Source organism: Cajanus cajan, chromosome 6, assembly GCF_000230855.2.
Source record: "Cajanus cajan strain Asha chromosome 6, NIPB_CcT2T_4, whole genome shotgun sequence".
In the NCBI taxonomy this organism is placed as follows: Eukaryota; Viridiplantae; Streptophyta; class Magnoliopsida; order Fabales; family Fabaceae; genus Cajanus; species Cajanus cajan.
Genome location: NC_138522.1, coordinates 14,270,504 through 14,287,796, shown reverse-complemented (window position 1 = coordinate 14,287,796; position 17,293 = coordinate 14,270,504). Strand labels below are relative to the sequence as shown.

Sequence of the window (17,293 nt, the reverse complement as noted above, 5' to 3'; positions counted from 1 at the left end):
AATTTTTATTGAAATAAATGATCAAAATATATTGTCTCTTTTAATGTGTTGCTTCAAGTCAAAATTAGCCAATCTGATTACAAAATAAATTAAAGGCAAAAAAATCACGTATCAATTCATATCATAATCAAATTTGATTATAAAAGAAAAATGAAAGATCATATCTGGTTCCGTGAAACATCAGTGTTTTAGCGACCGAAATAGCGACCGATTTTATTCGTAGCTACATCAGTGTTTTAGGAGTATTTTTTTTTCAACACGGAAAAATTTATAAGAAATCTTTTAACTTCCTATTTAATTTGATTTCTACTTGTCATAATTATTTATGAACTAGATTTTAATATTTTAAAATAAATTATCATCAAATGAAAATAATTTTATACCAACTTGATTTCTTTGGGAAAGTAATATATATATATATATATATATATATATATATATATATATAATACAGAAGCTTATAATTTTTATTATCTTATAATTTAATATTGGATTTCTTTTGATTATAAAACATAGTAAATAAAATCTAAAATCTGTATTAGTTTCTTTGATAAAAATATTTAATTAATTTTAATATATAATAAATTTAATATCAAAATATTTATCTGGATTTGAGTTATAATTATTATAATCTTTTTGATTTAATATTAGATATCTTTTGATTATAAAATATAATAAATAAAATCTAAAATCTGTAGCAATATCTTTATACAAATATTTAATATCAAAATATTTATTATAATTTTAATTATGATTTTTATAATCTTTGGATTTAATACTGGATTTCTTTTGATTATAATATTTTAATGTGTTTTATTTGAAATACCAGTTAAAATATTTTATTATCTTTTTATTTTAATTTATTATAAAATAATTAGAATATTTAATTTAGTATTATTAAAAAATAATCATTATAAGATTTAATTTATTTAATTTCATTATTTATTATAATACTTTTAGTCATTATATTGATAAAAAAATATTTTTAATTAAAATATATTTAAAAATTTTAGTTAATTTATTATCATTCACTTACTTTATTAAAAAGTGATAAAATATAATTTATTTTCAATTAATTTAATAAAATAAAAACTTTAAAATATATATTTAAAATCTGTAACAATTTCTTAAATATAGATATTGAATTAATTTTAATATATACTAAATTTAATATTAGAAAATTTATTATGATTTTAGTTATATTTTTTTATTATCTTTTAATTTAATATTGAATTTCTTTTGATTATAAAATATAGGAAATAAAATATAAAATCTGTATCAGTTTCTTTGATAAAAATATTTAATTAATTTTAATATATAATAAATTTAATATCAAATTATTTATTATGATTTGAGTTATAATTATTATAATTTTTTGAATTAATATTAGATATTTTTTGATTATAAAACATAATAAATAAAATTTAAAATCTGTAATAATTTCTTTAATACAAATATTTAATATCAGAATATTTATTATAATTTTAGTTATGATTTTTATACTCTTTTGATTTAATACTAGATTTCTTTTAATTATAATATTTTAATGTATTTAATACTTTTGATTTCTTTTGATTTGAATTATAATTTTTATAATATTTTGATTTATTATAATTAATTAATTTCCATTTTCTTATTTTTTTAGGTTAGTAGTAAGTAGTTTTGCCAGGAGAAAAGCAAAAAAGAAGGGGGAAAGAGTGAGTGAGTGAGCTAGTATTCCTTTTCCCTCCAATTCTAGGGTTTTTCTCACCGCTAGGGTTCCCAATTCTCTGGTCCCCCCTCCCCCATCCATGGCCACCGAAATCCTAGAAGACTCCAAGCCTCCGCTCCACGAAGCCAAATCGCCACCGGCCTCCAAGATTCCGGAGAAGGATGCTTCCGCGGAGGCCGCTAAATCCGAGGACAATCAAGCGCCCTGTTCCGCCGTCGCCCTGTTTCGCCGTCGCCCCCATCAAGCGCCGCTCCCCCCTCTTCCTCCGCCCAGCCCAGCGCCAAGAAGCTCTTCTGCGACCAAGAGGACCTCTCCCTCCACGGCTTCTCCGCCGTCCACGTCCCCCTCAACCTCCACTCCCTCCTCACCAAGGGCCGTTCCTCCCCCGTCCTCCGCCGCTGCGTCTCCGACCCCTGCTGCCCGCCCAGACCCTCCGCCCTCCCGCCCCTCCCGCCCACCTTCCGGAGGAGCGTGTCCGACCTCTCTCCCTTGCCTCTGCCTTGTATCAACTGCGAAGAAAATACTGCACCCGACTCCCTGGTATGGACGGTTCTTGAAAAAGTTTTGATCTTTCTTGGATTTGGAATCGTGGGTTTTGTTTCTTTTTTGATGGGTGTGTGTGTGCAGAGGCTGAGAAGGATGAAAGATTTGCTTATTGGTCAAAGGTTTGCTTATTATGAAAAGTGGTTCACTACTTCTACAGGGATACTGCTAAAGATCCTACTTATTGGTCAAAGGTTTGCTTGTATAATATGGCCAAATTGGCAAAGGAAGCTTCAACTGTGTGGCGTGTCCTTGAACCACTTTTCATAATTTTGATATTGATAACCACTGGTCTTCTGAAAAGGGAGTTGCTTCTTGTGTTTTGATTTATTTGCAATCCCTTCTAGCAGAATCAGGTAGCCTTGTAAAAATTCACTATTATAAATTTTCTTTAAGTATGCAGTTTTATCTAATTTTCTATAAAATTAATTGATTATCACTTTTTGAACACCAGGAGATAACTCCCATCTTCTACTATCCATTTTGGTCAAGCACTTGGATCACAAGAATGTTGCCAAGCAGCCTATCCGTCAGATTGATATTATTAACACCACCACGCAGCTTGCACAAAATGTGAAGCAGCATACTTCAGTTGCAATCGTTGGTGCAATATCTGACCTCATTAAGCATTTAAGGAGATGCCTCCAAAATTTAACTGAAGCATCCAGCATTGGAAAGGATGCAGATAGGTTGAATTCTGAACTTCAGTCTGCCTTAGAAATGTGTATATTACAACTTTAAAGCAAGGTATTTGTGCTAACATCATGTCTCACTTTTTTGTTTGGCTTTCAAACTTTATATTATGCGACACTTGATATCATTCTGAGGCCTCAGCTTTGATTTTTGAATAAAGTTTCTTGGATTCATCATAATTTATAGATCCAATTTGTTATCTATTATGTTTTTTTACCAGATGTTAGCTAGTGTTTATAAGAATACTCAGGAAACCAATACACAACCATAGAGCATAACTACCAAAACAGAGGAAGGCAATGCAGACAAAATGCTTAAGGTACTTTTGCTTCAATTTTGATGTAAAATATGTACTTTTAAATTTGGTTCCTTTGACTGATCATATACTTTTTACTATACATCAGCAAATGTTGATAATAAAGTTCTGGAAACCAATATAAAACCGCAGTCCGTGGCTACTGTAAAGGAAGATGAAGCTGACAAAATGCAGAAGGTACTTTTGCTTCAATTTTGATTATAAATATGCACTTTTATGAATTTGGTTACTTTGACTGATTATTATATATTATTTTACTAGGTGTCAGCAATTGTTGATGATAAAGTTTTGGAAACCAATATAAAACCAATATAAAGATTTGCACTTAAAACCTTTTGTTTTAAATATAAATCGGATTTTCTTTTTATAGCTGAATCGTTAATTTCAATTTCTAAAATTAATGAGCTTGAAAAGGTAATCCACAAAACACACATTTGTCCTTTTTTATTCTTTTTTACCTTAGTTGTGAGCCTTTTTTTTGCCAATAATTAGTATAGTATAGTATACCACTATAGCTTTTGTTTATTGGTTGTTTTGGTTTAAGTACTCCACAAGTAAAAACTTGTAAAAATGGTTAATTTTATTTTATATAATTAATTATTAATATAAACCTTTCCTTGCAGGTGGTAGCCATCAGTTTGTAACCATTAAAAACTTTCCACGGAAAGAAAATAACTTACAAGAAAAGGTGAAATAACTTTTGTTTTCATTTTATTGTTAAGTCACCTTTATCCAACTCTTTTGTTTTTTAAAAAATTTCAGAAACACCTAAACCATACTATACAGCCATATCAATGAAATTATTTTTGACTACCTTTCTTCATTTTTCATTTAGTTAATAATCCATTAATAATAAATTAAAAATTTTGTTTAGCAATGTTTTTGTTGATGTGAACAGGTGGGTATAAATAAATTCCTTTTACTATTTATTTACCCTTGCACTGCCATCATGAACAGGTACAGAGCAACTTGTAAGAATGTCACATGAGTTCTCAAGTTAAGCAAAAAAAACCAGCAGAGCATAGAATATGTGCCCTCTTGCATCTTGAATTTCACCCTTAATTTCATTGTTATGCTTTCTTGAGGATATAAATTGAAGAATATAATTCAATTCCTTGATTTCTTAGTTATAAGTGAGATTTATTTTTGTTGTTGTTTTTGTTAAATTCTTGGTCTAATTTTATGGACAAACATTGGTATGTGTTAAGAGTTGTGTGATTGATACCTTTACTACTATGTTTTTGGGTTACAGATAACACTTTATATGGAGGTGCATATTATGGCTCTCACGTGATGCAGTACGGTGATGTAGGGTTCCACAATGATATTCTTTTCCTATATATGGCTACATCTTATTTTGTATTGTTATTGAAACTTGAGAGGTTGCTAGTAAACCTTTTTTCCCCTTGAATGTTTGGCCCTGAATGTTAAAACTATAAGAAAATAAAGCTTGTAATTTGATGGCGCATTTTATTTTGATTGACAATATTTGTCCATTATATATACAAAAAAAAAAATCCAAAAACAAGCATATTTTTTTTTATAAAAAAAATGCAATCTACATCAGTTCTCAGGAGAACCGATGTAAAAATATATACACTTTTTACGTCGCTCTATTCTACATCTGTTTTAGAACCAATGTAAATGACTTTAAAGAACCGATGTAAAATATGCTTCTTGTAGTAGTGTCATATTCGTTAACAGGTATAAATTTATAATTAAAAAAGAATTTAAAAATACTGGTATATTTTAGTGACTTAATTAGCGATCGAAATTATTTGTAGCTAATTCAAGTTATTAGCGACTGAAATAGTGACCAAAATAATTGGTTTTCACATTTTTAGCGACCGAAATAGCGACCGATTTTATCTGTACCTATTTTAGTTTTTTAGCGACCGATTTAGCGATTGATTTATAAATGTTTTTATTAAATAAATATAAAAATTAGCGACGGAAATTGCTACCAAAAAATTCGGTCGCAAAATTGGTCTTAGAAGTTAGGAGACCAAAATTTTAGCGACGGATTTTTATTGGCTAGCGACTGATTTTTCGGTCGCTAAATTGCGACAGAAAAATTTTCGGTCGCTATTTCAAATAGCGACCAGGGTTTTAGCGACGGATTTTTTCGGTCGCTATTTCGGTCGCTGAATGAAATAGCGACTGAATTTACCTAAATAGCGACCGATTTTGGTGGTCGCTAAAACTTGATTTTTTTGTAGTGGGTAGATCGATAGTTTTATGATTAATTTAATGTGTCTCGACATTTTGTAGAAATTTTATGACATGAACTATAGAGATGTCACAATTTGTGAGATAGTATAGTATCAATGTGTACTTGAAACAGTCATAAATGTCATGATTTGTAATTATTAAAATAAAGTCATTTTTCTGTGAATTTTTCTATAAAAAAATATTCGCATATATTTTTTTAGAATTTTTTTACAATAATAATTTCACAATATTTTTTACAAATTTATTTGTGAAAAATAGTTTATAGGAATTTCCTACAAATGTTTTACAAAAAATAATTTACAAGAAATTTTGGCAAATTTTGCTACAATTTTAATGATCATAGAAAAAAAATTTCATGGTAAAAATTTGCAAAAAAATGTGGTAAGAATTTTATTTTGTTTCTTGCAGATTTTCTTGTAAAAATAAATTTGCAAGTAATGTTTACTAAATGATAGAAAAATTTTGCAGGTAACTTTTCTTACCAATTTTAATCCACAGGAAAAATAATTTATTTTTAAAATTTATAAGTTTAATTATTAAATTATTTTTAACTAAAAATTGTTATTTTACTAAATTATTTATAAATATATCATTATAATTAATTTTAATTAAATTAAATATATACATTTTTTAAATATGATAAATTAATGATAATGAGTTTTAATTTAATGATAATTTATAAAATTTTAAAATTAAAAGTATTTACTTAATAAAATATTATTTTACTAAATTATTTATAAATATTTCATAAAAATTAATTTTAATAAAAAATATTAATAAATTAAAATTTAATTTAATTAAATGTATAAATTAATAGAAAAATTAAAATTAGAGAGGGAACAAATCCGTCACTAATTTTGATAAAATCCGTCACAAATCAATTAGTGACGGAATTTGTGACGGAAATGATTCCGTCACAAAATTTGGCGTCACAAAATATTTAGTGACGGATTATTTTCTCCGTCACAATTAGTGACGGAATTAAGGCATCACAAACAGTATAATTTCCGTCACTAATTTCTAATAATAAATGTTTAGAAATTAATAAAAATCCGTCGCAATTTGTGAGAGATTAAATCCGTCACAAACTGTGATGACTTTAATTAAGTAGAATCCGTCACAATTTGCGAGGGATTAAATCCCTCGCAATTTGTGAGGGATTAAATCCGTCACAAACTGTGATGACTTTAATTAAGTAGAATCCGTCACAATTTGCGACGCCAGAATGCCGTCACAATTTGCGACGGATTTTATGCGTCACTAACTGGGATGAATCCCTCACTAACTGTTGATGACTAAATTTGAGGAAACCATTGTTTTTAAGAGTCTGGTAATCGATTACCTATACATGTAATCGATTACTAGACAATGAAAATCATATGTTCGCAATTTACTTATTAAAAGGTTCTCTGGTAATCGATTACCCATTTCTTGTAATCGATTACCAGAAGATGAAAATTTCAAAATTTGATTTTTAAACCGTTGTAATCGATTACCAAGTATTGTAATCGATTACCAGAGCCTATTATTTTGGACTAAACAATAACATTTGTCTTCTGAAATTTAATAACAAGTAACTAAGTGTGCTATATAATCCTATCAGCTGCAAACAATCATTGAAAAATGCGTTTATAGTATGTTAATGGAACAATTATTGATTCAAGATCTTGCGTATTTAATTTGTACAATTAATCAACTGTATATAATAACTCATTACTATTGTCCAACATATTATATTCATATGTTCTCATATAGTAAAACTCTAACAATAATAATTATAAAAATTGAATGATAAAAAGGTTATAAATACCTTCAGTAAATCAGAAACCTTCTCAGCAATATATCTTTGTTCAATATTGACTCCCTCCTATGTTACTTCATCAACACATTACACCTAAAAGTAAAACTTAATAAATTCTAGGAACAATATATATAAATTATTGCAATCAAAACTACATGCCTGGGTGGGTTCAAAACTATATACGGAATAAATAATACATGCCTAGACTTTCTCTAGAAATTAAATGAATGTGAAACTAGATCCATTTGGATATAAGCTACAGGGAACTTCAGGACACTTGACCTGGTTGAAAGACGATCAAGATACGTCTCACGATCAATGGGAAACCATTTGGGAAGCTGATCAATCATCCAGGATAATGCAAGCCATATTTCACATGTCACAGATATGAACCATAATCCAATTGCATCAGGAACTGGGTGGAAGATTCTGTACTCAAAGAAGAGTAATAGAAGGAGGAGCCGACCCTCAACCATCATTCTGTAAGGACTCAGTTTGCCTGATGGTATTGCTACTTTCCTTGATAGTGGCTGTCTAGCTTCATCTTTCCTGCATCATGTTATATCACACCATACAAAGCATTCATTAGTTAAGGATTTTCTGAGTTCAGAGAACATCGTTGTTAAAGCAGTATCACAAGGTTACTAAATTGGAAATGGTATCATGGTGCATACATGGCCTTTTCAAGATCAACTGAGGCATCAGTTTCAGGCCATAGATTGCCTTGGTGTATCTTCCAGTCATCTGTTTTCTCCTTGTCATCGAATTTTGCACCTGCTTCATGAAGACATAATGCTAATTATAAGAAGTGTCTTGCGTTCATTTTATTTCCCTTTCCTCTTAATTTATCCTCATAAGAAGTTCCATAATTTCAAATTACAAACTAAGGGGTAAAAGAGTTAAAGGTGATTTTGAAAGACAGTGTATCATATCAGTCAGTTATGTGATTTAAGTTTAAAAGCTTTAGCTAAAAAAAATCACAATATACCCCACTAGATCCTGATCCATTTAAAGGAAGAAAGACCAGAACATACCATGTTCTCCCACACAGTGAGAAGATATGGGCAACTCCCCATTCACCTGCATATTGCATAAAAATAATATAAACAACTCTAGAAAGGAATAGTTCAGCCAAACAATATAATTAATGACCACTCAATTTTATTTTTGACAGATTTGGAAATAGTGACTAATATTGACACAATGTTCATGGTCCTAATTTTTTGGCCTTAGGCTTAAACTCAAACCAACTTGACCTTTATCATTCCTGAATTTTTAAAATATTTGGATAATGAAACTTTAACACATGCAAGAGAAAAAAAAAATACATGTGCAATCTAGCAGATGGAAAAGCTGTTTTACCTCCCATGGATCAACCATTACAAAATCTGAACTTTTGCAGGCTAAATGACACAATCGTATTCGATGTTCAGCAGATATTAGGCTATACATAAACATACAAGCAAAATACAATTAGACCGACATGTGGCAGTGAAACTAATAGCAAAACACTTGATTAAACCCTAGACTAATTGAAAATAGGGGGATACCTATTTGCGCCAGTTCCTATTCTTATCAAAACAATGCTTCCTTGAATAATGCTTCCTTGACCTTAGTTGCTGCAGGCTTCTCCATTCCCAAACCCACTCCGTCGCGGCCCAAATCAACGCCAACTCCGCCACGCCGCGCGCCGTAGTGGCCCAGGTCAAGTCCCTCTTCGACTCAGCCCAACGCGCCTTCGACTCGTCGCTCCACATCCTCGTCAACTCTGCCGGCATCAACGACGGCGCCTACCCCTCCGTTGCCGACACCACCGTCGAGTCTTTCGACCGCATCTTCGCAGTGAACGCGCGAGGCGATTCGCCTGCGCGAGGGAGGCGGCCAACTGCTTGAAGCACGGCGGCGGGGGGCGGATCAACCTGCTGATGACGTCGCTGTTGGTAGCGCTGAAGCCTGGGTACGGCGCGTACACGGCGTCGAAGGCGGCGGTGGAGGCAATGGCGAAGACCCATGGCGACGGAGCTGTTCTTCGAGGGGGGATTTTCCGCTTTCTTCGAGGGTGTGGGGAGAGGTGGGGAAGGGTTGGGAGACGAGGAAGGGTGTTCGCGGGGAAATGTAGACAAAATTGGAAGGATTTGGTGAAAATAAATTGGGGGGAAAATGGTGAAAAAATTTTGAGTAAAATTGTCTCTGAATTTGGGAGGGCCGTGTGAGGGAGAGCGAAGGGCGCGTGGGGAGACAGAGAGGGTTGAGGCAGAAGGAGTGGGAATTGTTAAATTTCGGAGGGAACAATGAAATACCTAAATTTTTTGTTTTAATTGTTGAATTGTTGAGCTAGTTGGGTTGGGCTTGGTCTCTAATAATAGGTTTAGGAGCCCAAAAGTGGAAAAAACCCATAAGCCCAATAATTCATGACAACTTTATTCACTTAATATTAAATCAAAATATTGTAATAATTATAACTCAAATTCAATTTTAAAATTAGCCTAATTTTGAATTTTGAAATTTATATAATTTTTATGGTTTTTTACTAACCTACGTGTAGGAACGTGGTCGAAAAAAGAATACTAGAAACTGCCCCCCTTTTTTTATTAATAGATAAGAATTGAACTCCGGTGGTTCAAATTATCTTCTATTTACTCAAATTATACTTTAACACACTTGTATTTAATAAACATGATTTCGTACACAAGTGAATTACAAATCATATATTATACAGCAACATACTCTCTAACACAATTTTTTTAGTGTAATTATTTTTATTTAATAGAATTTATTAAAAACTACAAAAATAAAGAAAGATAATCATTAAATAGGATATAAAAGTCACTAAATTTTATGTTTTCTAAATATGTTTTAAAAATATATTAAAAAATGTGTTATTAGTGTAAATACACTTATGAATAGAATACGTTCAGAAGAGATATGTCAAATTAACAAAAATGAAAATACACGTATGAATAGAATATGCTAAATTAAATATTCTAATTCTTTTATAATAAATTAAAATGAAAATATAATAAAATATGTTAACTGATATTTAAATAAAATACATTAAAATATTATAATCAAAAGAAATTTAATATTAAATCAAAATATTATATAAAATCATTTTAATATTATTGTGATATAGAATGTCATTTTTGAAATTTATTTAATTAGTTACTTTTTATATTTTTATTTTACTTTCAATCAAAATTTAATTATAATAATTTTTCTTTATTTTTAAAATAAAATCACATCCTATAAGTATTTAAATAATTATACAAATACAAAGATTTATTAAATTTTAAACACTTATAATATTATAAGATCTTATCATACTAAAGTAAATGCTATAAAACACGGGTTTGTGGAGTAGTTTTATATTGTTATAAATTTGTTTAAATGATTTTGTAATATAGTTTTGTTGAAATGATTTTGTAATTTTAAGGGAAACATTTTCAATCCATGAAATTATAATGAGTGTGCATGCTTTCTAAATTATCACTTGAGAGTGCAAACGAGAAGTTAGAGTTATTTGAGCCTAATTTGATGGTGTTTCATTCTATCGTTGACTGTGGATAGTTATTACAATGTAAATTAATTCATATGTTATTTCCCTTCCTTTTTCTTTGTGATACATTTGAATATATAGTTCTAATATTTATTCATTTAAATCAATTCTAAATCATATTTTTCACAATATTAGGATACTTGAAAACACAAGATCGAGTAATATCTGTCATATTAATAACTTTCATGCAAAATAAAATATCTCCATTTTTTAGGTTATGCTTATTTCTTTCACAAATCTAAATTAGATTATTTTATAAGTTTGCTTTTAAGCATAAAAATTAAGAAATTAATGGATATTATTTTATTAACAAAATATAAGAAATTTTTAATTTTTAACTAAAAATATAAATTTTAAAATTAAAAGTTATGAAATTAGAAAGATATTTTTCAATAAATAACTAAATCAGTTAATTATTATTTATTTTATATTTGTGGACATTATCTTTTTATAGTTATTTTAATGACTTTTATAGAATGTTTTAAAGGTTTTTAATAATTATTACTATCGTAATAATGAATATTTATGAGAATTAATTTTTGTAATATTTTGCTTTTTAAGTAGCCCATAACGGGCCGTTCTCAAACTGGAACGGACCGTTCTAGACTACTAAAATAGCCTATTAAAATTAAAGCGGAACGGCCCGTTCTAACACATAAATTTATGAACAATACGCAAATACAGAACGGCCCGTTCCCAAAGTGGAACGGGCCGTTCTAAAATACTAAAATAGCCTATTTAAACTAAATCGGAACGGGCCGTTCCATACGTGGCTGTTCTACCTTAAAATTTGATTCCAGAACGCGCCGTTCTGGTTTCAGAACGGGTCGTTCTAGTTTCAGAACGGGTCGTTCTGGTTTCAGAACGGACCGTTCTGATTTCAGAACGGGCCGTTCTGGATATACATGCTTCTTTTTGTTGTTTTTCTTATATTTAAATATAAATGTATAATTTTAATATCTCTATGGTTCCTATGAGAAACCTAAGAGTATGTTTGGATGAGGAATTTTAATGGGGTAATTCATTTGTTTGAAGAATTTTAAATTTTTGAGGTGAAATACTTTGTTTCGATGGAGAATTTACAAAGAATTTGAATTCCAAGCATTTGTGAAATTCTTGGAAATAATAGAATTTCAAATTCTCCCAAAAATGTAAGAATTTGAAATTCCTCATATTTTTTTCTTATTTCACTTATATATTTTATCTTATATCTTCATATTTTTAATTATTGAATATTCAAAAATACTTTAAAAATTATTAAATATTATCTAAATTAATTTTTAAAATTTTTAAATATTTAAAAATTGGTTAACATTTTTTTTATAAAATTTTATTTAAAAATCTCAACATATAAATATATTTTTAAAAGCAATTTTATCATGATAGAATCAAATTATCATATCCAAATTAACAATTTAAAATTTAAAACAAATTGAATTGACTTATCCAAACAAAATATTTTAACAATGATAGAAATTGAAATCAAAGTAATTCAAATACCAAGAATTTCAAATTCCTTGAATTTGTAAAATTACTCATCCAAACACACCATAAGGGAATGCAATTGTAAGAGACAATTATATGAGTAAGATGTTTATTGTATGGATTAGAGTACTCTGTGGGTTCTTAAGAGAACCCTGAGAGAAACAAATAAACTATGCAAGTTTATATTTTGCTTTTTGATTGTTCTGTTGTATTCCTTGTTGCATGAGATGTATGAATATCTATTTAATTCCACAAATACATGAGTTTTGATTTGAATTAAACATGTTTGGTATTTCAATTATGAAAAAGATTATGTTATTCAATTTTTGTTATTTGTGTTATGGTATGTGGAGTAGAGGGTGTCACACAAATGATATATATTTATTATTAATAAATACATAAAATATATATATATATATATATATATATATATATATATTATATTTTTATAATATTATTCATAAATTAATATCAATAATATTATTAGTATATTTATACATAAACTAATAATTTGATAAATATAACTTATTATATATTAATATACTTTTACAAAAATATAAATATACATATCTTATCTACTATATTTATATTTTTGTAAAAGTATATTAATATATACTAAGTTATATTTATCAAATTTTCAATTTATCTATAAATATACTAAAAATATTATTGATATTAATTTATTAGCAATAATAAATTATTAATAATATATAAATTTTATTTATTTAGTAATAATAAATATATATCATTTGTTACATTAATAAAAACTATAGTATATGTTAACTTAAATAAGCAAATAATTGTATAATTTTAAATTATTATATATATATATATATATATATTAAAATTTTAAAATTATTACTTTTTTAATGGGAGATATTCAAATTGCACAATTATGATTTTTTTAGGGACTAAAATTGTTCAATTAAAAATTAAAGGACTAAAATTGCACAATTACAATTCTTTAGGAACTAAAATTATCCAATTAAAATCTTAGGGATCAAAATTGCACAATTACAATACTTTAGGGATCAAAAATGTAATTAAGCCAAAATTAAATTAATATTCTTTTTTTTTATTATTTCACAAGTTCTTTTTTAAATATTTTTAATGAATGTCTTAGTTTCTTATGTTCAAAATTGACAATTTCTTATTTAAATTAAATGAATTTCATAATTTTTCAGTCCTTTAACATATTTTGTTTAATTATGCATAATTCTTAAATATAAAAGTTTCATAAATAAAATTTAATATTTTGAGAGGGAACAATTTGTCACAAATTTTTTCACAAAATATTTTAACCTATTTGTGACAGAATTTTGAGAGGGAACAATCCGTCACTAAATTTTTTCATTTTAGTGACGAAATTTGTGACGGATTTTTTAGAGACGAAGTTCATTCCGTCACAAACATTTTTTTTTATTTAGTGATGACATTTGTGACGGATTTTTAGAGACGAAAATTTTTCAGTCACAAAATCCGTCACAAAAGTCAATAAATTCTTGTCCGTTACAAAACTTAAAATTCCCTCACAAAATGCGTCACTATTAGCGATGCTATTTTTTCCGTCACAAAATTCGTCACAAATATTAATTTTTCTAGTAGTGTGATAATGAGCTTTAATTTAATGATATTTTTTAAAATAAAATTATTTAATGAAAAACTAACTTTTTTTTTAGAATATTAAATATTTTAAGAGTTAAAATAATTTATAATAATATAATTTTGTAGTTCAATATAATGAATTAGTTATCTTTTTAAAGACATGATCTAATTCATATTTTAAAAAAACCTCAGGTACCACATCAATTATAAATAAAACAATTAAAGTGTATATAAGTTGGGGCAACACTCACCTTACAAGTTAATTTTGTATGGTTGAGTGTTAGACCTATAATTTACAATCTAAAAGTTTAAAAGATTATGTATCACATGTTGGAGGTGTGAAAGCAAATTTCTTAATGCTTAAGATGAATTCATTGTAAATATTTGAAAGTTGAAGAATTATTAATAGAATATTCACAAAAATTACCTTCAAATTTTAAATTCGCAATAAACTTTCTACAGTAATTTCTTTGATAAACTTTCTCATGAAATTTTTTCGCAAGAAATTTTGCAGGAAAATTTCTTGCGAATTTTAAAATTTGCAAAAACATATTATTCATAAAAGTGTTACCTGGAGATAAAATTTCGTAGAAAAATTTGCAGAAACAACGTTTTTCGAGAATTTTTATGCAAAATTCGCATGAAAAGTCACATTTAATAAAAAAAAATTCTATTAGTGTGCATAATCATTTAAGAATAATAAGAATATAATTTCACCTACGGATTTGGGGAAAAGAGATAATGGATTCTAATCCTAAGCATATACTTGATATATAGTAGGAGACTCTTAAGCTTGAGAGGGAGGTTACACTCACTAAATTTTGAATGGTTCGAGAATATTGTAGTCTTCCTACATGTACTCTTTTTTTTAGCATGGTTACAAGAACATCACCACCTATGATGATCTTCTAGAGATTGTATTGGGTAGACTTGATGAACATCTCCATCTTATTCTTCTAATATGGATAGTCTTTTCCATTAAAAGCTAGTGGCCTTATAAGAGAATCTCCTTTATGCAAGTAATGACCTTCACTACTTCCTATCTTAGGATCTTTACCTTTAGCATGGTTAGATTCTTAACCCTATCAAAGGCTGAGCTTTGATAACAAAATGTAGAGAAAAGAAAGACACTAAAAGTGGGGGGGTCGAAAAGTGTTAATTAATCGAATACTCAACACCTTTTTGAAAAGAGTGAAGTAGTGATGGAAGACTTGTTGGAGACCCGGATTGATGTTGAGTTTCCTTCAAGCTCCTCCCTAGATCTTGAACTCCTTGATTCTTCCTATGCTTGGTTAAGGTCTCCTATGGAGGAGGAGGCCTTAAGACCACCACGGTTGGTGGAGAAACACTCCCAAGAGGCGCCACTCCTTGAAGAAGAGATAAGCCCCTTCAATTCTCACCACACTCTTCTATGAAAGGGATAAGAGAATTGGATGCACTCAAAGAGGTTTAGGGACTTTTGGAAGAGAGAAATCTGAACTCTATTCAGAATATACAATCTCAATTACATCAAAAGTGTTTTACAATGAAGGAAAAACAAAAATATAGGAGTAGGAGTCTTGGAGAGTAAGCTAGTCTTAACCATGGTTCACTAGGAACCATGGTAAGGTCTAGCTAACCACTCATGGTCTAGAGGCTTGGAGTGCAAGCTACTCACTTAGCTTGTTTGGTAAGCAAGCTAAGGAGAAGCTTGTGCTTCAAGCTTCCAAGCTTGAGAAGAACCAAGCAATTTGGCCAAGTGTGAACACAAGTGTGAACACATCTAGGTGGGCGGCCTTTTGGACTTATTTTACTCCAATCACGTTTGAAAATGGTTAATTTGGTTTAGTTAGGTTCATTCAATGTGAATGGAACCTAGCTAAATCAAATCTATGAAAAATTAGGAGTAAAATGAGTCCAATATGTAAATTTTAGCCTAGGACCACCTTTGGCTAAATTGCTAGGAGCACTCTCTAGCTTACTAAGGACACTCTCTATTTTGCTAATGCCACTCCTACTAGAAAAACTAAGAAAAGAATGTATTTCTAGGTTAGGTTAAATGGAGTCAAAGTGTCCAAGTAACCTACCCTAGAAACAATATACAATAGCTACTAAAAAGGAAATAAAGTGCCTCACAAATACAAAGGCAAAAATACACCTATACAAGTATCTACTATATACAAGGTACAAGAAATCAAACTATACAATGTATTTACAATAGAGACTATGAGACTAACAAGAGGAATCATACTCAATACTCATATTGAGCATAGGTCTAAGAAGCACCTCCTCTCTAGAAGCCTCCTCTAGCCTCCTAACCATGGACCTAGTTAAAGGCCCAATGGTCTTCAAGTGTGAGCATCCTTGGATCACCCTTCACCCTTCTTGGTCTTACCTCTTCCAAAGGGATCCTTGGGGATTAGATTTCCATCAAGTAGTGATGGACTCCTTCCACCAAGGGGATGAACAAACGTCAATGGTGAAGAGGAGCTCCTTACCAAGGCCAAGATAGTGACCTTAGTGGGTGGATTTCCTTCAAGGGTGAGGCAAAAAAGGAAGGTGGGCGTAGATGGTGATGGCTTGGGCGAATATGAGAAATGAAGGGAGGATGGTATTTTGGGTGTTCTAGTTGGCTCTCTTCACTAAGTGGAGGTGAAGGCCATTCAAGGTATCCCTAAACTCACTCTAAGGAGGAGATAAGAGAGGTAGGCCGAATTGACCTAGTGACTAAGGAGAGGATTTAAGGCAAAAATGCTCACTCAAATTCATATAATCCAAAGTATTTACATGATGCATAGCCTAGGGTATTTATAGGAGTGGGAGGCATCTAGGGTTGCATTTGGAGAGTGCATGGACGAAATTCACAAGCCAAATGTACACCAAATGAAATGCAAATGAACCCTAGATGCAACTTGGTGGCCAAGGATGGAATCTTTGGGATTAGTTAGGCTACATCTAGGTGCATGATAAGACCATGCAACCTTTGCCCTCCACTTGGGCCTAAGCCTTTCTAACACCAAAAATAGGTCCAAGAGCCACAAAAAATATGTCTAGGTTTTGTTCTCACCCTAATCAAATACCTTAGCCCAAAAATAAAAACCTATGATCTAAAGCACCCCATAATTCAAGGGTAAAATGGGAAATATAATAGAAAATAAATCCTGACTAAAATACCCCAAAATACAAGGGTAAAATTGGAAATACAAGTAAAATAGATCCTATATCTAAGATACCCCAAAATACAAGGGTAAAAATGGAAAATCAAAGGCAAGGGCAAAATAGGCATAAAGATAAATTCTAGGCTATCAAAGCTTATGAGAGTGATTAGTGTATTTTAATCTTGAGAAGCATGTCTTATAAGGTTTTGACTTC

The 17,293-nt window shown here is 29.8% G+C and overlaps 2 long non-coding RNA genes across 2 annotated transcripts; one reads left to right on the top strand and one right to left on the bottom strand.

Annotated features, from left to right (window-relative positions):
- Positions 1-1,979: 1,979 nt before the first annotated feature.
- LOC145958974 (uncharacterized) lies at positions 1,980-5,444 on the top strand. The gene is made up of 5 exons (XR_014434568.1): positions 1,980-2,610; positions 2,709-3,266; positions 3,370-3,440; positions 3,887-3,951; positions 4,516-5,444. It is a non-coding gene; the product is annotated as an uncharacterized LOC145958974 (long non-coding RNA).
- A 2,378-nt stretch (positions 5,445-7,822) lies between these two features.
- On the bottom strand, positions 7,823-8,724 carry LOC145958865 (uncharacterized). Its single transcript, XR_014434411.1, has 4 exons — positions 8,659-8,724; positions 8,331-8,376; positions 7,971-8,070; positions 7,823-7,845 (listed from the first exon to the last, which is right to left on the bottom strand). It is a non-coding gene; the product is annotated as an uncharacterized LOC145958865 (long non-coding RNA).
- Between the last annotated feature and the right edge of the window lie 8,569 nt (positions 8,725-17,293).